Genomic DNA, 24397 nt, shown 5'->3' on the forward strand with positions numbered 1-24397 from the left:
AATTTTTGAGGAACACTGACTGTTTTTCTATGCCTAGTCCTAACACCCTTTCAAGGCTTTGTAGTAAACTCTCAACAAATCCCATCATTGAGCAACAGGGTCATCAGTTTATGGGCTACATCACAAATAAAGTATGTAGTTTATCCTCAGATGATAAAACTGTGCTCCTGTTGATGGATGAAACTCATCTGAAGTCTCATCTTGATTACAAAGCTGGAAATGTTGTAGTATGTGCCTTTAACACTGAAAAAATTTTGTGTCCAACCAGCACCTATGTTTTTATGGTTCAGAGCATGGAATCGCCTTACAAGGATGTTGTATCTATTCTGCCAGTTCATACTATTCAGGGTGATGTTCTGTTCTCTTACATTAAAGCAGTCATTCTTAAATTAGAAGCAGTTGGATTTGAGGTGGTTGGTATAGTAGCAGACAATAATGCAGTTCATAAGAAAGCAGTGTCTTAAGTTTTCTACTCCTCCAGATGTGAAAGTAAAGTACGATCACCCTGTACAGTCTTCTCCAAATAGCCCATTGTATTATTTTGTGGACACTGTCCATATTTTGAAGTGTATATGCAATAACTAGTTTAACCAAAAGGAGCAGATCTTGTGTTTTCCTGACTTCAGTGACAGTGTGAAGGGAGGTTTGTCTTGTGTTGGAGCACTGAAAGAATTGCACTTGATAGAAATAGATGAACTACTGCAATATGGCAGTTCCTCAACTTTGAAGTCTCTATTTTCTAACTCAACTGAGCGCCAAAATGTCAAGTTAGTGTTGCGTATTTTCAATGATATGACAGTTGTTGCTTTGGACACATTTGGTTCAAAGAAAGCAATTAGCAACTGGGAAAGTACTGCAACATTCATAAAAATAATAAATTGTTGGTGGAATATTGTAAATGTAAAAACATTACTCAAGGGACAGAGGTTAAGAAATATTTTCCAAGAACCAGTGACTAGTAAATCCTGTCGCATACAAGAATTCTTACAGTGCTTCATCTCATGGTTATGTTCTTGGGAAGAGTGTAGTGATGAAAGAAAACTTACTCGAGACACATATGCTGTCGTTGTTATGGTCTTCAGTCCTGAGACTGGTTTGATGCAGCTCTCCATGCTACTCTATCTTGTGCAAGCTTCTTCATCTCCCAGTACGTTCTGCAATCTACATCCTTCTGAATCTGCTTAGTGTAGTCATCTCTTGGTCTCCCTCTACAATTTGTACCCTCCATGCTGCCCTCTAATACTAAATTGGTGATTTCTTGATGCCTCAGAACATGTCCTACCAACTGATCCCTTCTTCTAGTCAAGTTGTGCCACAAACTCCTCTTCTCCCCAATCCTATTCAATACTTCCTCATTAGTTATGCGATCTACCCATCTAATCTTCAGCATTCTTCTGTAGCACCACATTTCGAAAGCTTCTATTCTCTTCTTGTCCAAACTAGTTCTCGTCCATGTTTCACTTCCATACATGGCTACACACCATACAAATACTTTCAGAAATCAATTTGTTATCACAAATTCTCTGTGAAACCCCAATCTCATAAAATTAGGGGAATAGTCTTTTATGTTCATCAGTAAATATATAATTAGTGCTGCTCCTGCTGTGTGGCTGACAAGTTTTTGTATATATTTTTGTCCAGTCAGTAAATTAATTATTTTCACAAGGAGAACAATTCATTGCTAGTATTAGCATGTCAGTCTGCCATCATCATAAGTAAAAATTAATCTGCAGAACAGGTCCAGTCTGGCACAAGTGAACTATGGAGTGCAACGGTGAACACTGAACACTAAACATGACGGCACACACGAGACACTAATGGCAATGATCTCCGGCGCGTGAAAGTCCACATAGCATGTGCGAGTCCAGGGACCTGCCGAGAGGGAAAGAAGGGCGGGGAGGGGGGGGGGGGTGGAGAGGGGAGAACAAAGACGCCAGTGGCTGAGGAAATGGAAGGAGGAGTAGAGGGTCAGGGGAGGGGAAGCCCGGGGGAGGAGTGGGAAGAAAGGGAGGAGGGAGGGAGGGTGCCCAAAGGAACAGACACAGGAAGAGGAAAGGAGGATCAAAGTTGGTAGGAGGGGTATATGGAGGGAAGGAGGACATCATCAGTGAGGGAGAGCTGGCGGAAGACACCTTGGGAGAGGGTAAGGAGGGTGGAGAGATGGAGACCGGGTGGGACGGGGGAATAAAGGCGGGGGCGGGAGAGGATGGGCGAGACAAGCGGGTGAGGAGGGTCGAGTTTGCGGGAGGCGTACAGGATCCATACCCTCTCAAGGAAAAGGAGGAGGTGGGGGAATGGAATGAGATCATACTGGATCCGTGTGAGGGAGGGGAGACGGATACGATAGGCGAGGCGAAGAGCATGGCGTTCAAGGATTTGGAGGGATTTGTAAAAGGTAGGAGGGGTGGAGACCCATGCCAGATGGGCATAACAAAGGATAGGGCGGGTGAGGGATTTATAGGTGTGGAATATGGTGGAGGGGTCAAGACCCCACGTACAGCCAGAAAGGAGCTTGAGGAGACAGAGTCGGGAGCGTGCCTTGGCTTGGATTGTCCGGAGATGTGGGGTCCAGGAGAGTTGACGGTCGAGGGTGACGCCAAGGTACTTGAGGGTGAGAGTAAGGGCGATAGGACGGCCATAGGCAGTAAGATAGAAGTCAAGGAGGCGGAAGGAAGGGGTGGTTTTGCCTACAATCATCGCCTGGGTTTTGGAGGGATTGACCTTGAGCAACCACTGGTTGCACCAAGCAGTGAACCGTTCAAGATGGGATTGGAGAAGGTGTTGGGAGCACTGCTGGGTGGGGGCAAGGGACAGGAAGGCGGTGTCATCGGCAAACTGGAGATGGTGGACGGGGGGTGACAGCGATGGTATGTCCGCCATATATAAAAGGTACAGAAGGTGAGATAGGACAGAGCCTTGGGTCACACTGGCGGAAGGAAAAAAGGTGTAGGAATCCGTGTTATAGATGGTGACATAGGAAGGACGGCAGGAGAGAAAGGAGCCAATCAGACGGATGTAATTAATTGAAGGCCAAAGGTTTGGAGCTTGAAGAGGAGATCGGAATGCCATACGCGGTCATAAGCATGTTCGATGTCCAGGGAGAGGAAGATTCAAGAGTGATGGGAATTAAGCTGTTCGGAGAAGAGATGAGTGAGGTGAAGCATGTTTGAGGTCCAGGGAGAGGAAGATTGAAGAGCAACAGGAATTAAGCTGTTCGGATAGGAGATGAGTGAGGTGAAGGAGAAGGTCGTCGGAAGAGAAGGATGGCCGAAAGCCACACTGGGTAATGGGAAGGAGGTGGTGCTAGCAGAGATGCTGGTGGATTCTGCAGGTGAGGATAGATTCCAGGACCTTGCTGAAGACCGAGGTAAGGCTGATGGGACGGTAGGAGGCGACGGCATACGGCGGTTTACCAGGTTTAAGGAACATGAGGATACGGGAGGTGTTCCTCAGGTCGGGGTAGTAACCGGTGGACAGGACTACATTGTAGAGCCTGGCTAGGGTGGAGAGGAAAGAGACAGGAGCTTCACGAAGGTGACGGTAGGTGACACGATCGTGACCAGGAGCGGTGTTGGGTTTGGTGTGGAGTGTAGCAATGAGATCCTGTGTAGTGATAGGGGCATTGAGTTCCGTGTGTGCAATGGTGTCCAAGTACTGGAAACCTGGCACGAGGGGAGGGACAGAGGTGTCAGTTCGATTGCTGACATCCAGGAAGATGGAGTAATCGAACTGGGGATCGTCGGGGATCGAAAATACATCAGAGAGGTAGGAGGCAAAGTGATTGGCCTTAATAAGGGAGTCAGGGAAGGGGTGATCATCATGGAGAAGAGGATAGTAGGGGGAGGGTTTAGTTCCAGTAAGGCGACGGAAGGCGGACCAGAACTTGGATGAGTTGATAGGCAGGATAGCATTTAAACGGGTGCATGTCTGCCGCCAGTCCCGGCGTTTCTTGGCCGCGAGGAAATTACGAATGTGTTGCCAGAGTTGCCAGTGGCATCGTCATGTGTCCGGGTCACGCGTGTGGAGGTAGGCACGGTAGAGACGACAGGATTCATGGAGGAGGAGGGCGGCCTGTGGGTGTAAGGTAGGACAGTGGGGGTGGATGGCGACAGTAGGGACGTGGGCCTCCATGGCCTCAGACGAGGTCTGCTGGAGAAAGGTGGCAGCATGGGTTACGTCATAAGGGTGGTGGTAGGTGAAGGGTTGGCTATCAACCTGGGTGGAGAGGGTATCCCGGTAGGCATTCCAGTTGGCACAGGAATAGTCATGGATGTACTTTGAGGGAGGGTCATGACGAGGGTCGGGGTGGGGGCGACAACCATCGGAAATGGTGAGGAGGACACGGAGATGGTCGCTACCTATAGGCTCCAGGACATCCACCGTTATGCGGCCAAGGAGGTTAGATTAGGAAAGGATAACATCGGGAGTGGAGTTGGATTTGGGACGGGTGTGCTGGGGGATGGGGTGAGGTCCCCTTGAAGGGAGGAGAGGAACTGATGCCACCGCCGTAACTGGGCGGCGGAAGGACTATGGATGTTGAGGTTGGCGACGATCACGTAGGAGGAGAAGGTACGGTCAATGTGGGAGAGGAAGTTGTAGGGAATGGGGACGTTAGGGCGGGCATAGATGGTGGCGCAGGTAACGGTAAAACCAGGGAAGAGGAGACTAAGGATCAGGTATTCATTGGGGTCGGGAACGAGAGGTTGGAGCCGAACTGGGATCTGGCGGTGGTGACCAATGGCAACTCCGCCACGCTCAATCGGGAGAGGATTATCGGAGCGGTGAAGGAGGTAGGGCAATGTGTGGTCAATGTGGTGGGGTTGGAGGAACGTTTCATTGAGGAGGAAGGGTTCACGTGGTGGGTGGTAAGGGTGTGCAGGAAGAGATTCTTGTTGGGGGGAAGGCAGCGGATGTGGTAGAATAGGATAAGGTGCTGTCGCACCATGACAGGGATTTAGACAAGGGTGTCAAGATGGGAGAAGGTGAAATGGGCCTGGTTGTTGGAGTAGGTGGCATACATTTTCAAGTGGAAAATGAGGGAGACCTGTTGGAGGGTGTGAGGGAGCTGGAAATTGTGGACGTTTAGTAAGACAATGGTGAGGAACCTGATGATGTCTCCTCAGCTAGGGGTTGGTTGGTTTGTTGGGGAAGGAGACCAGACAGCGAGGTCATCGGTCTCATCAGATTAGGGAAGATTGGGGAAGGAAGTCCTCCGTGCCCTTTCAAAGGAACCATACCGGCATTTGCCTGGAGAAATATAGGGAAATCACGGAAAACCTAAATCATGATGGCCGGACTTGGGATTAAACCGTCGTCCTCCCGAGTGCGAGTCCAGTGTCTAACCATCTGCTGGGGTGGGGGGGGGGGGGGGGGAACGGAAGGAATTGCCAGGAGGGGTGGGAGCGTCCAGAGGATAGACAGGTACAGTGAGCTCAGGAGTGGTCGGAGAGAGTTGAGCTTTACACTTTTGGGAGTAGGTGGGATGGGGGAGATTGCAGGAAGGGAAGGTTTGCAGGTTAGGGCACTGCTGGAGAAAGTGCAGTTGGGGGCCTCGCGGCACTCAGCTGTTGGGTATGCGCTATAGCGCAGACACCTCTGGCAGTGCAGGGATTGAGGAGGGGAATGGGAGGGGTCGACCTTATAGCGCTGGTTGAAGAAAAGGGCACCCTCCTTCAAGAGATGGTCAATGGAAGGGGTGTCCTCGAAGAAAACCCGCATAAAGTGGGTGGGGTGGGGCAGGCTGAGTTGAAAATGCGGCGGACCGCCCGCACCTCCAGTGTGGGATGCGCCTTGAGCTCCGCCAACACCTCCTCCTCCGTGATCGACGGACTGAGCCGAGTGGTCACAGCGGTGTGGGTCGGTGGGCAACACGGGGTTGGGGTTGGCGGGTTGGAGATGGAGAAAGAGCAGGGGTGAGGGAAACGTTGCGGCCAAAACAGGTGATGGTGAGGTGGGAGAGGATGTCAGTATGGATGGTAGGGCTGGGGGAGGAGATGAGAACGGAATCCCGTCTGGGAGTGAGGAGAGAGATGGGGGCACCAGGGACGTGTTGACAGAGGAGGAGGGAGAGATTCCGGGCCTCGAGAATGGAAGGATCTGGATGAGAGAGGAGGTATTTGTATAAAGAAGGGGGGGAGGAGGAGGAGGAAGCGGAGGGAGCAGGGGCAGGTGGGGAGACATCCATGGCATCCTGGGAGGGGGAAGGAGGACGGGGCAGGGCCTTTTTGGGAGCGGAGGAGGTGGCGGGGCCACTAGGGCGTTTAACGGCGGGAGAAGGCTGGGTGGTGATATGAGGGATGGGAGCTATAGGGAGGTGGCGGGAACGGGCAGGTCCTGGCGTGGACGCAGCAGACGGCGCCAGAGATGGTGACGGTGAACGCGACAGTGGTGGCAGTGATGGCGAAGGCGATGGGGAGAGTTGGGTGTGGGCAGTGGCCCTACGGGCCACCACCCCAGCTGGAGCTGCAGTGACAGGCTGGTGGAGTGGGGGGAAAGGATCAGAGGGAGAGGAGCAGCAGGAAGAAAATGGAGAGGGGGCGACAAAAAGCGAAGGCGAAGGGAGAGTGAGAAGAGGAGGGATGGAAAGAGGGGGGGCTGTGACTGGGCACACCATGTAATGGTGGTGGTGGCGGCAGAGGGGGACGTGTAAACTGTGGCTGTGGTGGTAGTGGTCATGGTGGTGGTGGGGCCTGACATGACGACAAGGATAAACAAAAAGACACAGGACAAAAAGGAAAGGGGAAGAAGAAGAAGGAAAAAACTTGGGACAGATGAAGACGGATGAAGACAGACGACAACCAGAGTCCCACACTGCTGGCGCAGAAGCTGAGGCCGACGATGACTGGCAGGAATGGCGCTGCAGCAGCAGCAGCTGCTGCTGCAGCAGCTGATTCTGCTCAGCTGTACCTCTGGCTGGCTGGCTGGCTGGCTGGCTGGCACCTGAAAAACTAGCGCTTTGATTAGTGCTGGAATGGCACAACCGAAGGTCGGTAACCTTGTGGAGTACCGCAGGAGAGTGTACACGTCACTATAGTCTTCACGCTATATATACCCGCAGTAAACACTTCAAACATTACTGACGCGTTCTAGTTCTTCGGATTACATTTAGAAAGAATCACCAGCTCGCTATTTCGCTATTCAAATGGGAACTGCCTGATTCTTGCGCGTGACGCTGCTTAAAGCAGTTCCATCCCTGTACTACTGGAGAAATCTGGTATTTTCTCAAATGAAGGTGCTTGTATCGTCGATACAGGATGCGCAACATGCAGCGACATCTGTGGACCGACCTTGTCAACATAAACCTGTTAATAAATATATCTCACTGACAAGGGAAACTCCAAATCGCACGTCCGGCAGATTTAGTGGTAAGATGACCCAGTGAACAGCCTGTTAAAACTTGGATGCAGATGAAGCATGAGAACAAGGAGGACCTATGCCAATCTTAAGAAAAAAACGCAAAATAGAACTATTGGATGCTCGAAGGACAAGACATGCAATAGAGAGTCGCTCTGTATTCAAATTTGTCCTGTGTTGTGGTGTAACGCCTGTTTACAACAGTGAGCTGTAAGGAAGGGACCTATAACGACAGCTGATTCTACACAACTACTCTATTAGCAACCGAAATGTAGCGGCTTTCGAATGGGAACCGCAAACCTTTGATGACAAGGCAACAAGTCAACCAAGCCCTCTGCCATGAAACACATCTGGTATGTCATACACACCACTAGTGAAAATACTTGTGTCACATGACAGGAATCTCTTACCAACACACCTAATTTGTACACTTGGTAAGTGAGTGAGGTGTGCCTCCTTATCCAATTTAGGTGTTCATCAGAATGTGAGTCTAATCACTCTCAAGGAAATGATGAAAACACATTTGCTCGTCACATAAACTGCAACAGATGAACGTAACAGTTGCACAATCACACAGTTTCTCCATGCTCTATATTTTAACGTTTTGCCGCGCGGGATTAGCAGAGCGGTCTGAGGCACTGCAGTCTTGGACTGTTGCGGCTGGTCCCGGCGGAGGTTTGAGTCCTCCAGTTATTGTGCTTCTAAGATATTTAAGTTCATTTACTTGGCTAATGGTAGAATGTCCTATTTTAATATTGGACAGTCTGCGTCTGGTACTGATGACCATATTCTTTGTTTTTGCTGTGTTTATTTGCATCCCATATTCCACACAAGCTTTATTCTGATCTTTCAGCATGTTATTCACTGTCCGCTCACTTTCTGCCACTAAACCATGTCATCAGCAAATCTGATACACTCTATCCTTTTTCCACCAATAGATATACCTCTTTTCCCATCTAAGCTTTTCGCAATAATCTCTTCAAGGTATGCATTAAACAACAGTGAGGAAACGCAACAACTTTATCTAACACCTCATCCAATGCTGCTTCCTTCTGACATTTCATTTCCAATCCTCATCCTTACTTTCTGGTGTAAATCTCTTCAAAATACCCATCAACTTGTTCCACTGAACACTGTCAAAAGCCTTTTCTAAATTTATAAAAACAGCAGAGATTTCACTATCATGTTTCATATATCTTTCCCCTATAGTTTGTAACAGGCCAATAGCATCTCTTGTTCCTTTTCCTCTTCAAAATCCGAAGTGATCCTCTGCAATCCCTCTATCCAGTTTGCCATATAACATCCATATAAAAGCAACTAAAGAAGTAACGAATGTTTCAACTATGCTGCCAACTTTTGCTGGGAAACCTTCACACAACCTCCATACAGTCCCAAACTCTCCCCATGTTATTTCCATATTTTTTAAAGTGCTGAAGAAAGACATTCTTGGCCATCCATTTGCTTCACACCAAGAGGTGCTCACATGAGTACAGTCATGGTTCTGTAGGCAACCACAAACATTTATCTGTGAAGGGATTGACCAAGTATCTCACAGTGGCATAAATGTATTCACAACTATGGTGATTACTTCTTAAATAATACACAGTTAACTTAACTCTTCAATTAGTTTTGTTTCCATTTGACTGCCGGTTATACATGGGGCTTTCATGTCGTGTACTGTTTCAGAAGTTTTTTCTTATCCGTGCAACCAAATATATTACGACAGAAGATGAATGTGACAGGGTTCAGATCCCTTGCAGAGTCAATCACAAAATATTTTGATTTCATTGATTACTATCAAATTATTTTTAAATTCTGTTATATTGGCTCAATGATAAATCTATACCCGCAGATCCCTCTACCTCCCCATTCCTCCAACACACAGAAATTCATAAGATCAATTTCTTTGATCAGTCTCTTTGGGTGGTTGTGGCGAGCAAGGACATAACTGACAAAAGACATATAAAACAGGTCATTATAACAAATCCATAATGGAGATTGTTTTACTTCTTCAAGATCATGTCACATACAAAAGGTCAAACCAAACTGATTATTACTAGAAGAAACTGTTGTAAATAGTGTTCATTTTTATAGCCCATTATATGCTCTCACAGACTGATCAATCTGAAGTCAGAAGCAGAGAAGAGGTGATGTGTGGAAAAATCAAGGAAAAAGAACTGGACAGATGACAAATAACAAGCTGTGTATCATTAGCTGAATGTGTTATAATTGGCTCATTATACCTCATTCCAAACATACCAATATCATTAAAAGGAGAGTTGCTACTCACCATATAAAAGAGATGCAGATAGGCAGAACAAAAAGACTGTCACAAATATTCAGCCAAATATAGCTTCCTTATCAAGAAGTCCCTTCCACACAGACTAGCCACTCGTGGAGGTTGTATCTGCATCAGTCCCTCTCAAAACATGCTGAGGGTGTCACTGAAGTCTTCACAAACTGTAATTATCCTCCAACATTGCACAAAAACAAATCTCATGCGCTTTATGTTTCCAGACTTCCACCACCTCAGAAAGTCCCACCATCTGGCCACAGAGGAGTATTCCCTCATAGTTCAGCACCACCCAGGACTGGAGCAACTGAATTACATTCTCCGCCAGGGTTGCGACTGCCTCTTCTTGTGCCCTGAAATGAGAAATTCCCTACCCACTCTCCTTCCCTCCCCTCCCAAAGTGGTTTTCTGCTGTCCACAGAACCCACACAGTAACTCATCCACCTCTACACAACTTCTTACCTCATGGATCATACCACTGTATTAGACCTAGATATAAGACCTGTCCTATACATCCTCCCACCACCACTTATACCAGTCAGGTCACAAACATCAGCTATCCCATCAAAGGCAGGGCTAACTGTGAAGCCAGCCATGTGATCTACAAGCTCAGCTGCATTCTATGTGGGAATGATGACCAATAAGCTGTTTGTCTGCCTGAATGGTGACCAACAAACTGTGGCCAAGAAACAATTGGACTGCCTTGTTGCTGAGCACACTGCCAAACACGAGATCTTTCATTTCAATGACTGCTTGACAGCCTGTGACATATAGACCTTTCCCACCAAAATCAGCTTTTCTGAATTGTGCAGGGTGGGAAATTTCCCGGCAATATATCCTACATTCTCATAAACCTCCTAGCCTCAAAGTTAATCAGTCATTGTCCTCTCCCATCCAACCCCTTCTCAGTTCCCATTCCAGCACTACACTGCCCTCATTCCTCCATCGCACTCAGTCTTTTAACTTCTCTCCTTTCCCACTATCCCTCCCCCTCCCTCTACGCTGCCTCTATCCATCTCATCCCTGAGCACTCCCCAACAGCATGTCACTGTCCACCACCCATACCCTACTATCCCTCCCCCTCCCCGCCCCAGCCTGCTCCTTATCCCCACCCAGTCACCACCCCCATCATGCACTGGTGGTGCTCCTCACAGTGTGGCCTCAGTTGCTCGAGACAGCAGTCTTGTGTGTGATTTGTATTTGCATGAGCATGTATGTGTGTGTTTGTCATCTAATTCTGACGAACACCTTACTGGCAAAAAACTTTTTGTTGTGCCTATTTGCAACTCAGTATCTCCACTATATGGTGAGAAGCAACTCTGCTTTTCACAATATTATTACATTCCACGTCTGCCCCCAGTAGCTGAATGGTCAGAGCGACAGAATGTCAATCCTCTGAGCCCGGGTTCTATTCCCGGCTAGTCGGAGATTTTCTCTGCTCAGGGAGTGGGTGTTGTGTTGTCCTAATCTTCATCATTTCCTCCCCATTGATTTAAAGGTCGCCAAAGTGGCATCAACTTGAAACACCTGCACCCATCAAACCGTCTACGTGACGGGAGGCATTAGCCACATGACTTCATTTCATTACATTCCATCCTGGATTTTCCATTGTTTGAATATTATAAACAGATGCACAGTGAGTCTTTGATAAGTTTTCCAGGAGAGATGAAAATTCAGTATTAAACTAAATGGAATATTGTCTCACAATAAGCGATAAATGCATGTTCAAGTTGCTGACTAGCAGAAATTGTCATGTGATTCTTCAGTTTCTCCCAGCGTACTTCTTGCTCAAACAGTCCACAGGTGTATTGTAAGTCCATAGTGTCCAACAGGCACAATATTTCGCTGATCAGACATGTCGGCATCATCATGTGTGCTGACGAACTGAGCTCGTGAGGATGGGCGGCCATCTTAAATCACCTCCCCTCACGATGCGTTCTCTCCACGCTCCGTGCCCGCGTGTCAGCGGTCGGTGAGACACTGGCGTTGGCATCTGTGGTGGCATAGGTATAATTGCCACGTCTGCCCGAGTCGTCTGTTTGTTTCCTTTGCTGAGTGTCTTATTAATTAGACTCAATGCGGGTTCTCATGCCCTGCAGAAGTTGTAGCCGCAATCTCAGTTGCTGAGTCTCTGCTTGGTACGAATTTCAATAGCCTCTCTAACGACGCTTAGATGTCTGTGCCAAGACCCTGGTATGTTGGTAGTCCACTTTGTGGTTTTCAGATGAACAGAGTCATATGACCGGCTACTTGTTGGGGTACCCAAGTCCAGTGTGCCTCTGATGTTCTCGGCAATGATCTTCAATGGTGCGCACTGTATGTCCAATGTTAGACTTCCCACACTGACACGGAATCTGGTATATGCCGGCCTTCCACAAACAGAGATTGTCTTTTACACTTCCCAATAATGCTTGCGTTTTATTTGGTGGGCAAAAGACAGCTCCTACTCAGTGTTTCCTCAATATTCGTCCTACTTTTCCCGATAGTGTGCGGGTATACAGTATATAGGCAGTGGCTATCTCTTTCTCTGTGACTTCCTCTGTCTCCACACGCTGTACTGTAGAGGAGGGGTGGAGAGCACATCTGATCTGCCGTTCCGAGTACCCGTTTTTGTGGAATGCAGTTTTGAGATGTACCAGTCCTTGGGGCAGACTCTCTGCATCAGAGATGGTGTGTGCCCTGTGCACCAGTGTTTTTAGCACCCCATTCCTCTGCACAGGATGGTGGCAGCTATCCGCTTTGTAATGTACCCTCTTTCGTCCAGGATGAAAATCAAATATCAAGCGACAAAATTTCAATTCATTTAAATGCTATTTCAAACCCTGAGATTATGATGATCAATTGACGATACCCCGCCAGCTTGGGTGGTCGGTATCTACAACAGATGATGTTAAGCTTAATATTTAGACAAAAGAATGATACATCACAGAATACTAAAACTAATTAAAATACCTTACATTTAGATGCTGAATTTGGTCTCATTGTCTTGATTCTCGCCATGGTGCGTTCCATCCATCTAACATTGTTAATATTAGGTCCGGGTCTTTGTGTGGTAATGAAAACTGGTACACGCTTTTTGTTTTACTATTGATTCTTCATTTTTGTTAATTTAACTTTTTCACAATAATTTCCATCTTCATATCACATACTATTTATAGATACTCTCCATATAAGACGACAGACTTCCTTCCGTACTCCCATCAACAGTCCACCTCACAAAAAACACGCTCTCCCCACAACAGTCCAACTCACTCACTCCAACAGTCACCTTAACAATGTCCGACTCTCTACCTTTCACACAAGAATGTCTTTGGCTCACACTGGTGCCAACATATTCTCCAGAAATAAACAAATAAGGTTCACATTATAGAATAATATAATAAAAAAAGATTTGGGCAAAATTAAATACTACATACAATAATATTAAATAAAAGAAGTCATAGAAATGAAATTGCAAGGGCAGATGCGACTATAAGGGTGTTATCGCACTCTTCAGTATTCCGTTACATTACAGCTTGCAAATATAGGTTGGTGTGTGTTTTCTTCCTGTACACCCCGTGGTGCAGGGTGCCATCTGGCTGGCAGCAATGTGCTCGCAATAACTACTGACTTTTAGGCACCACACGATTTTCTCTGGAGTAGTAGGATACAGAAAGTGGAGAGCCAACTGTTGCCCTGTCCACCACCCCTACTGGTGAACTTCCCACTGATGCTGACGACGACGTTAGTAAAAATAATCTGAGCATATGTTTTGCTCCATTTGCATTGTGTGTGCTGCTGTTGTTCAGTCTAAGTATGTGGAATGTTGTATACAACCAGCAACCCTGTGATACCAGTTGTTTGTCATCCACTAAGTTATTATAATAAAAGTTTAGAACAAAACATAGTAATCATTTGTCACTCAATCTTCCAAAGGCTCATAAAAACATTCAACAAAAGCCACAAAGGTTTTATGTTATTTCCCTACTAATATATTCTGACATTAACCAACACAATTTTAAAACTTTAAGGTCTATCCCTCATATATGTGGGACAATGTGAGTGTGATGAATAAAGGTTTTCATAAATTACAGCAACTGGCCACCTTTTCCATTATTTTTCAATCTTTATTTACCATGACTAGTTTTGTATCACCATTATCAGATGGTACATACTTATTGCATGTTTGCAGCTTTGTTGGAGTTAGGCAGCTGTGGCCAGGTGTGAACTGTAGATACTTCTCACCACATTCAATGTGCACATGTTTCGTTCTCCCATCTTGCTATAACTACAGGATCCACCAATGTAAAATACACCATTTTGATAGAAGCGGACCAATGATCCTTGGAACATAGTATTACTTTTAAGTGTTCAAAACACACACAAACCATATCTGAAAAACAAAGTGAGTCTATATAAAGGGATCTCTGCTGTAGCTATTATAAAAATAGAGTGGCATAACTGAAGGTCATGACTTGAATCGAGTGTTTTAAGTAGTAATGTCATAAACATGGTGTACATATCCATTTCAGAAATGTACAATATGGTGACCATGAAGCCACTTACTACACCAGCGAGCAAACATGAATAACATGTGATATTTAACACCAGCAACAGAATGAAACTTAAAAGGCTAGTGAATGAAGAAGTGGGTTTCTGATGGGGACAAATGAAATATATGACAGTAAGAACAATGATATCACTACAAAACAAATATTCATCCAAAAACCAAGTGCACAAAATCTTTAAAATTTAACACAAAAGAATTGCAAAAATGAAAACTATGTGTGTTGTAATTTTTGCATGGTCTATAGATCTGAAATGAAGCCCACAATACCAATAACCCATATACAACTCAGAAACTTAACACCACAATTTTCACCTGACCTATGTATTTCCAACAAAGCCCTCCATACCAGGAAAAAACATACAACTCTAAAACATTGTGTTGCGAATTTTACTTCATCCATATAGCTCAAACAAAGCCCTAGATACCGTGAACTGGCACACAAATCCAAAACTCGATGACACAAATTTCACTTGACCTATATGGCAGCAAAATATGAACCCCACTGTACAAAAAAACCACCTCTAAAATTCTAAAATCCATTATCCACACTTTCACTTACTCTGGCTAAAGCAAAGTCCACAATACAACACACCAAATCATGCTCACACGATCAACTACAGAAATGATTTCTTACCAATGATGGTACATCAATAGCCATGATACCTACCAAACACAATCCAACACAATGACAACACTCAAACAAGGAACACCAGAAAATTATGGAACACCCACTATTTTCCAAATACATCACCAGTTTCAATATATACAAACAACTATACTCAAGAAACTCATACCATACACAGAATATATAACAAAAAACACAGAAGCACTTGACACCCCCCCCCCCCCCCCACACACACACACACACAAAAGAAGTAAAAAACCAAAACTGTTCACCATCAGTCCAACTATCTATAGGAACTCTGACATAGCTATGATATCATCACCCATTGCAACATGTAATCACCTACTCACAAATATCTGTATCTTATACACAAATGAAGAACAAACAAAAATTTAAATCTGAATCCATCAGACACAATATGTAAATTCAAAGTAACTCATCAGAATGCCAGCACAAATTCTTCCAACAGCCATCTGAAACATTCAATTCATGTCAAACAACTCACTAACAAACATCCAGCATGAGAGAGTGGCACCAAATACTACATGACACCAACTACAAACACAGACAGACTCAAAAACATCCACCCTCACCATGACATTACACACCACATTGTAGTTGTGACATGCATCTCTGCAGATGGATGTGGTACCAATATCTGATCTTGTGCGAATAACCTTACATTAGCCTCAGGCAGTAAATAGTGATGAGACTATGCCCGCCAAATAGCAAAAAAATAGGAATCAGTTGCCTAAAATGAAGTTTAATTACTGTTGGAACATTTGTTCAGAGTGTTCGCCTTCTTGGTACAACCTAAAAATGTCAGTACTGCCTGCTTTGCACTTAGAAATCCTTCCCCTTTACTGGCCGACAAAGAGGAAAGACAGCATACTTTTATTCAGTCTGTCCTGTAGCATTTTCTTTTTAAGCAGTGCACCGAAGATCTAAAAATTTTCCATTCTGACACCAAAATTCTTATACTTACATCCTAAACCAGAGCTCAAATAATCGCAATACAACACATTACACTAAGCACATACACACAGACTACTAGAGGGACCATCAAACACAACAAGATGACATCTACACACACAACCAACCCATAAACTCCACGGTGTAATGACGTGACAAACAACACCCTTACGTCACGAGTCAAAGGATATGGGTGGAATCGGACACTTCCGTAATCCCGCCACCTCAACTGACGATAAAGAGAAACCTGTCACAAAGGTACGACAATCCCTCTAAAGCTGTAAAACACTCCTATGGCACAGAAGCAGCAATTTCAACTCTCCATATATCAGTGCCAGATTCATATAAATCGTCAACACAGACCTGCTTTGACAATGAAGATGTAAAATTACGTGTAGTTATGAACCATGGACCTTGCTGTTTGTGGGGAGGCTTGCGTGCCTCAGTGTTTCAGATGGCCACGCTGTAGGTGTAACCACAATGGAGGGGTATCTGTTGAGAGGCCAGACAAACGTGTGGTTCCTGAAGAGGGGCAGCAGCCTATTCAGTTCTTGCAGAGGCAACATTCTAGATGATTGACTGATCTGGCCTTGTAACACTAACCAAAATGGCCTTGCTGTGCTGGTACTGCGAATGGCTGAAACAAAGGAGAAACTAGAGCCATAATTTTTCCCAAGGAGATGCAGCTTTACTGTATTATTAAATGATGATGGCGCCCTCTCCGGTAAAATATTCTGGAGGTAAAATAGTCCCCCATTCGGATCTCCAGGCAGGGACTACTCGAGAGTATGTCATTATCAGGAGAAAGAAAACTGGCATTCTACAGATTGGATCATGGAACGTCAGACCCGTTAATAGGCCAGGTAGGTTAGAATATTTAAAAAGGGAAATGGATAGGTTAAAGTTAGATATAGTGGGAATTAGTGAAGTTCGGTGGCACGAGGAAAAAGAGTTTTGGTCAGGTGAATACAGGGTTATAAATACAAAATCAAATAGGGGTAATGCATGAGTAGGTTGAATAATGAATAAAAAAATAGGAGTGCGGGTAAGCTACTACAAACAGCATAGTGAACGCATTATTGTTGCCAAGATAGACACGAAGCCCACGCCTACTACAGTAGTACAACTTTATATGCCAACTAGCTCTGCAGATGATGAAGAAATTGATGAAATGTACGATGAGATAAAAGAAATTTTTCAGGAAGTGAAGAAAGATGAAAATTTAATAGTCATGGGTGACTGGAATTCGAGAGTAGGAAAAGAGAGAGAAGGAAACATAGTAGGTGAATAAGGATTGGGGATAAGAAATGAAAGAGGAAGCCACCTATTACAATTTTGCAAAGAGCATAACTTAATCATAGCTAACACTTGTTTCAAGAATCATGAAAGAAGGTTGTATACATGGAAGAACCCTGGAGATACTAAAAGGCATCAGATAGATTATATAATGGTAAGACAGAGATTTAGGAACCAGGTTTTCAATTGAAAGACATTTCCAGGGACAGATGTGGATTCTGACCACAATCTATTGGTTATGAACTGTAGATTAAAACTGAAGAAACTGCAAAAAGCTGGGAATTTAAGGAGATCAGACCTGGATGAACTGACTAAACCAGAGGTTGTAGAGAGTTTCAGGGAGAGCATAAGAGAACAATTGACAGTAATGGGGAAAGAAATACTGTAGAAGAAGAATGGGTAGCTTTGAGGGATGAAGTAGTGAAGGCAGCAGAGGATCAAATAGGTGAAAAGACGAGGGCTGGTAGAAATCCTTGGGTAACAGAAGAAATATTGAATTTAATTGATGAAAGGAGAAAATATAAAACTGCAGTAAATGAAGCAGGCAAAAAGGAATACAAACGTCTCAAAAATGAGATTGACAGGAAGTGCAAAATGGCTAAGCATGGATGGCTAGACGATAAATGTAAGGATGTAGAGGCTAGGGGTAAGATAGATACTGCCAACAGGAAAATTAAAGCGACCTTTCTAGAAAAGAGAATCACTTGTATGAATACCATGAGCTCAGATGGAAACCCAGTTCTAAGCAGAGAAGGGAAAGCGGAAAGGTGGAAGGAGTATATGGAAGGTCTATACAAGGGCGATGTACTTGAGGACAATATTATGGAAATGGAAGAGGATGTAGATGAAGATGAAATGGGAGATACGATCCTTCATGAAGAATTTGACAGAGCACTGAAAGACCTGAGTTGAAACAAGGGCCCGGGAGTAGACAACATTCCATTAAAACTACTAACACCCTTGGGAGAGCCAGTCCTGACAAAACTCTACCAACTGGTGAGCAAGATGTAGGAGACAGGCGAAATACCCTTAGACTTCAAGAAGAATATAATAATTTCAATCCCAAAGAAAGCAGGTGTAGACAGATGTGAAAATTACCGAACTATCAGTTTAATGTCACAGCTGCAAAGTACTAACACGAATTCTTTACAAACGAATGGAAAAACTGGTAGAAGTCGACCTCGGGGGAGATCAGTTTGGACTCTGTAGAAATGTTGGAACACGTGAGGCAATACTAACCTTATGCCTTATCTTAGAAGAAAGATTTAGGAAAGGTAAACCTACCTTTCTAACATTTGTAGACTTAGAGAAAGCTTTTGACAATGTTGACTGGAACACTCTCTTTCAAATAATGTGACTGTTCCATTCCTAATCCCTACAAGTTGTAGCATTCATGTATATGTATTAGTTGACAGATTCCTGAGATACAGAACATGGAACTGAGTAACTATTGAAAACATGATGGTTGAATGAGTTGTACAGCAATATGTGTGACCAGTAATGACAACTTTACACCCAGGTTAGCTCACGAAGAGCTGTCAAAAAAAGTGCAAAAAGAAAAAAAAATGTCTGTAAACCTCATCAATGTCAAGGAGCCTGTTATCAGCCTAATATTCAGAAAAATGAGCTTATAGCTGTTTGTGTTGTGTGTGTGTGTGTGTGTGTGTGTGTGTGTGTGTGTGTGTGTGTGTGTGTGTGAGAGAGAGAGAGTGTGTGATTGACTTTGTCAACATTTAACTGTACTGTTCAAATTTTAGTTCATCTATTGAAGAAATGCAGGTAAAATAAATCATGAAACTGTGGGTTACCCATCAGCTAAACTGAAAAAGTGGAAGCAACCCATATAAAACTTAAAACCTTCTCCCTAACAATTTAAAGAGAAAGTCAGACAATGTACTATGATTGAAAAGCCACACATTTACCACCTCACCAACAGCTATATTAAAGGGCTGATCAGCTGGTAAACTAATCCCTACCCTTCTGTATGAATGTGAACTACAATCAGTTAAAACGTTGTGTGCTGAAATATGAATGTATCAAACACTCTAATAACTGCTACAATGTTAAGTACCCTCTGGCAGATCAGAAAACCATGTGTCCTGAGCTCAATGTGTGGCCTAATGAAGCACGCTTTACCTGCCTCAGAAGTAGACAGCAAGAGGTGTGACTGAGCCAACTGTTTCTTTCTGTCTGCCCCTTCCAGCTTGTCTTCCTACAACCAACATGAAACTCTGTAGCACAGCAGAGAGGACATATAGGGTACAGCACACTGAGTTGTGGGATCTTGAGTACATGCTTCTTAGGCTGCCACACTTAATAATTCAATTGCCTGAATTAAAAGAGTGAAGGTTTGGGCTGGCACTGGATACAACAGGTGATTATCTCTCCTAAGTATGAAGAGAAATTTGAGTACCAATATCTACATTTCTTACTGAGTATTGGAAGTAGTTTCTGTGACTGAATCCTGGATGCCTTTGTAGACAATTTTCACCTTGTTCTTGTTAATGGGACAAAATTAACAGCTGTAAAATTAACTTTGGGAGTGCCCTGAGCTAGTGTTGTAGGCACATTATACTTTACCCTTGATTTGTCAAGTGTAGATATAGATGTAGATCAGAGTAATTAGACAGCCCAAGCTGCTGTAATACTTAGCAACTGTGGGTGTCATACATCAGCAGGGCAATTCCTAAACACAAGCAGTGAGGAAAGTGCAGGAATCTCAGAAGAATGATGCTTTTCACTGCTTTCTGCAACCACACACTCTCCTGGTGTGCCACTGATACAGTACATGTGAGACGAAGCTGATTCACAACACATTCACAGCAGTTCTCCAGAAATCACTGCCAATACTTGCTGGACACATATTTGAACCATGTCAAGGAGGTCACAAGGAACACTAACTAAGCTCCTACAATTGCACACCATAATGTTTGGAGACATATTAAGGCTCACACAGTACTGATGTATCGAATTCTCAGATGATGTACCCATCTTTGCTTGTAACTATCTGTGTTTGGTTAGGTATCCAATCAGTTTATTCATTCATTCAGTCATTCATCCATCATGTTCCATAGACCAAAAAACTTTATGTTCTGTAGACCAAAAGAAGAAGGGGGCTCCACAGGGATATGAAATGAATTAAGGCATACGTAAAGCACAGACAAGCAAATCACAGAAATTTGGTCCATATACCACTCTGTACCAACAATAATACATAACCATACTACCTGACATTACAAATGCTAATGCCACTTAAATTTAGTCACGTAATTCAGAAAGAAAGCTGCTACTTCAAAAATACTGTTGCATCACTAGTTTGATCTCATACTGGTGGCTTAAAATTTACTTGCTATCACTGGTGTTTGCATGCAACTGTAAATACTGTGTCCTTTTTTCAGTACATTACTTCTTTACTGTGCAGATTGCTACTAGCGCTGTAGCAAACAGAAATTTTCAGGCCTTGAATATATACATTTAGATAATTTATACAAGAAGTGGCTAATGAGGTAAGTTTTCTATCTTCTTTTGAACTGACTGGGATTCTTAGTTTTTTGCTTTATGTTAGATGAGAGCTTGTTGAATACTTTTACGTATCTTCAGAAATTTTTCCAAGAGGGAACAAAATTCTGAAATAGCAAGGTTTTTTATGTTATTAATTCAGTGAGACAGGACACGTTTTGTGACTAAGCAACTAAATTTTACAAGAAGTGCACAAACTTTATTATACCTCAAGCAACTAATAGTTATGTAATTAATATTTTTAAAATAAATTACTTTGCTATTTTAATGTACTGCTAACCATTTTGAATTATATATCTAAAATACTTTCTTTATATTATTAATATTAAAATGGATGCTACGTTTTTCATTTTACAATCTAAACTTTCAACCTCATATGATTAAATTCACCATATCCATGAGTTAAGAAACAAAGCTTTAGAATGTTTGCAGAACATGTATTTATAGTTGCACAATGTATGAAATGAAAATAAAAAATCTGGAACATAAAAAATTACAAGAACTGAGAAAACACAGTTGAATATAAAAAATAACCAACATTAATACTCCCGAAAGCGCAAATTTGAAAAAAAAGGCTCTTTAGGTGTTCTGCCTTCTACAACATTTTCTTTGCTTGCAAAACACATCTGATCATCTTAATGGTTTTATTACATCACTATCATGCTTCTTTTTGTACTGATAGGCTGACAGGACTGAAGTGGAGCAAAGTGTATTTTGATAACTATGCTTTTATGACTTGGAAACATAAAGTGTAATCTAGGGCCTGTAACCGACTAGAGATATCTACAATAGGTTACAGTAAGAAGAGGACCTAACTCAGCTGCATATCCTGTATAGAATTTGAAAGCGGTTACATCAGAGCCTGGAGCTTTGTTCAATTTCAACGATTTCAGCTGTTTGTTAACACCACTGACACTAATTCTTATTTCATTCATCTTTGAAATTGGTGGAATTCTCCTGAATTTTCCTTTGTAAAGAGACATTTGAAAACAGAGTTAAGACTTTCAGCTTTTGCTATTCTACTCTCAATTTCAGTTTCTGTCTCATTCACTATGAACTAGACACTCACTCTGGTGCCAGTGCATATCCATCTTCATCTACCGCTATTATGAAAAGGAAGGTTGCCACTCACCAAATAGTGGAGATGCTGAGTCACAGATAGGCACAACAAAAAGACTGTCACAAATAAGCTTTCGCCCAACAAGGCCTTCATCAAAAATAGACTAAAGCACACAATTGCCAGAGACCGCAGTCATGTGTGTGGGAGTTGCATTTATATATCTTGGGGGAAAAAAGCACAGGTGTACACTCGCACACACACACACATCCATCCACACATACACAGACACATGCATCACAAGGTTTTTTTTTTCCACACATAGACATATACATGCATCACAAGGTTTTTTTGTGTGTGTGTGTGTGTGTGTGTGTGTGTGTGTGTGTGTGTGTGTGTGTGTGTGTGTGTGTGTGAGAGAGAGAGAGAGAGAGAGAGAGAGAGAGAGAGAGAGAGAGAGAGAGAGAGAGAGAGAGAGTGAGAACCCTTGCTGGCAGAAACTTTACTTGTGACAGTCTTTCTGTTGTGCCTGTCTGCGATTTAGCATTTCCATTACATGCTGAGTGGCAATTTTCCTTTTCATAATGTTGTTACATTCCATCCCAGATTTTACACCTTCATTGACACAGGTACTCCACAAGCCACCATACGGTGGATAGCAGAGGGTACCCTGCAGCAATACTTGTCATTTGCCCTCCTGTTCTACTTGCAAATAGAGCAAGGAAACAATTGCTGTCTATAGGCCTCCATATGAGCCCTAATTTCTCATATCATCATCTTCATAGCCCTTACACACAATGCATGTTTGTGGTCTTTACACGTGACCAGAATTTCCTTGTATTTTGTGAGGGCATCACACACTGCTGTCTTGACAGCCAAAAATGTTTCATTCAGCATCTCTCTATATTTATAGCCCTACACTTTGTTTTACTGTCCCCTGCTTCCTCAGAAATGCTATCTCTCATGAACGAACCACAGAATCTCAATAGCAGATTACTGTTCATGTGTCGAACAGGAAGACTAGTGATACAATTCAAGTTCTAATTTCATAATTTAATCAGATAGATAAGAAATCTGCTCACCACGAGGCAGCAGGGGAACACACATAAAAAGTATTACATAGGCAAGGTTTCATAGCCAATGGCTCCATCTTCCGACACAATGGTTGATAGGCAAGGAAGATGAGTTAAAGGAAAGGACTGCTGAGGTTTAGGAAAAGGGTTTGAGTTTGGAAAAGTCCCCTGGAACCCCAGATCAGGGAAACTTACCAGACAGAATGAGAAGCTTATGACATGCTTATGGCCTTTCCTACTCATCCTGTCCAGTAAGCCTCGCTTGGTGTTTTACCATAGTGTGAAGGACAGTCATAGAGCAACAAATTATACTGTGTAGTTGTCCAGCTTGCACAATAGTGTGTTGGCCTAGGTTCTGTCCTAGGCTATTAAAAATAGATTGTCCCAGCCAATATGACGGTGTTTCTGGTTGATTTGTCATATTCATCTAGTTCAGTTCTTGGAAAAGGGATCAGGTTACACCTGTGTACAAGATACACAGGAAGTGATGCACAAAACTGTCATCCAGTATACTTGACACTGTCTTGTTGTGGAATCTTAAAACACGTTCTGAACTCAAATATAATGAAGTTCCTTGTACAGAATGACCTCCTCAATGCCAACCAGCATGGTTTCCAAAAACATCAATTGTGTGAAGCCCAACTCACACTTTTCTCAAATGACATACTGAAAGCTGTGGATCAAGGCAACCTAGTGGGTGCAGTGTTTCTTGATTTCCAAAAAGAATTTGCCTCAGAACTGCTCCTATGCTTAATGTCAAAAGTACAATCGTATGGGGTATCAAGTGAAATTTGTTACTGGATTGAGGACTTTTTGGTATGGAGGACACAACATGTTATCATTTATGTATTTATTTATTTAGCCGTCTGTGGAAATTTTAAAATGTATGGATGTTGTCATCATCAGCTGTAGAAGTAAATTTCGATGTGCCCCAGGTGAGTGTGTTGGGGCCCTTGCTGTTCACGTTGTTTATTAACGATCTTGCAGAAAATATTAATAGTAAAATTAGTCTTCTTCCAAATGATGTAGTTACCTATAACTTAAGTTCTAAAGGGACACTCTCCTCTAACATCACCTTTATTGAACAGAAGTAATCAATATGAAAAATATTTTCGAATATTGTATAGGTTGATAATATCTCAGTTGTTTAACTAAAATAATTTCATATTATATTGTATATGATGTCATACATTTAAGGCTAAAATGTGTAAAAAGAAATTACTTTGTTACAAGTAATATGTACTAACTCTGTATGTACAGTTAAAATTTCTCTTCTTTTGAAAACATTTGAAATTACAAAGTATATGGTGCACTTAAAATTCCTATTATTAATCACGCAATCTGACACTAATTAATAAATTTATTTCTGGATTTATTTACAAAATAATGATGTAGCTTGGTGAAGATTCTTCTTTTGTCAAGTAAGTCTGTAAACAGTTTTGATTTGAAAACTCTTTGGAATATTGTTAATACCTCAGAATGTGGTAGTAGCAGGCATGCCTCTGAAGTGATCAGAAGTTTCTTTTATGTTTAGCAATAACAACGTAATTTGTGGTGATATAGAAGTGAAAATTGTAAAGACAGTGTGATATAGAGGAATGTGACATAACGAAAAAGGAAAAAAAGAGAAATATGGAGCAGGCTTACTTAAACATTATCG

The 24397-nt window shown here is 43.0% G+C and overlaps 2 protein-coding genes across 2 annotated transcripts in view; one reads left to right on the top strand and one right to left on the bottom strand.

Annotated features, from left to right (window-relative positions):
- Nucleotides 1-24397, bottom strand: part of LOC126295113 (speckle-type POZ protein-like) — a 623042-nt gene that overhangs the window by 560478 nt on the left and 38167 nt on the right. The gene's annotated exons all lie outside the window — the stretch shown is intronic.
- Nucleotides 1-24397, top strand: part of LOC126295016 (uncharacterized) — a 169109-nt gene that overhangs the window by 1246 nt on the left and 143466 nt on the right. The gene's annotated exons all lie outside the window — the stretch shown is intronic.

The sequence above is a fragment of the Schistocerca gregaria genome, chromosome 11, assembly GCF_023897955.1.
Source record: "Schistocerca gregaria isolate iqSchGreg1 chromosome 11, iqSchGreg1.2, whole genome shotgun sequence".
NCBI classification, from domain to species: Eukaryota; Metazoa; Arthropoda; class Insecta; order Orthoptera; family Acrididae; genus Schistocerca; species Schistocerca gregaria.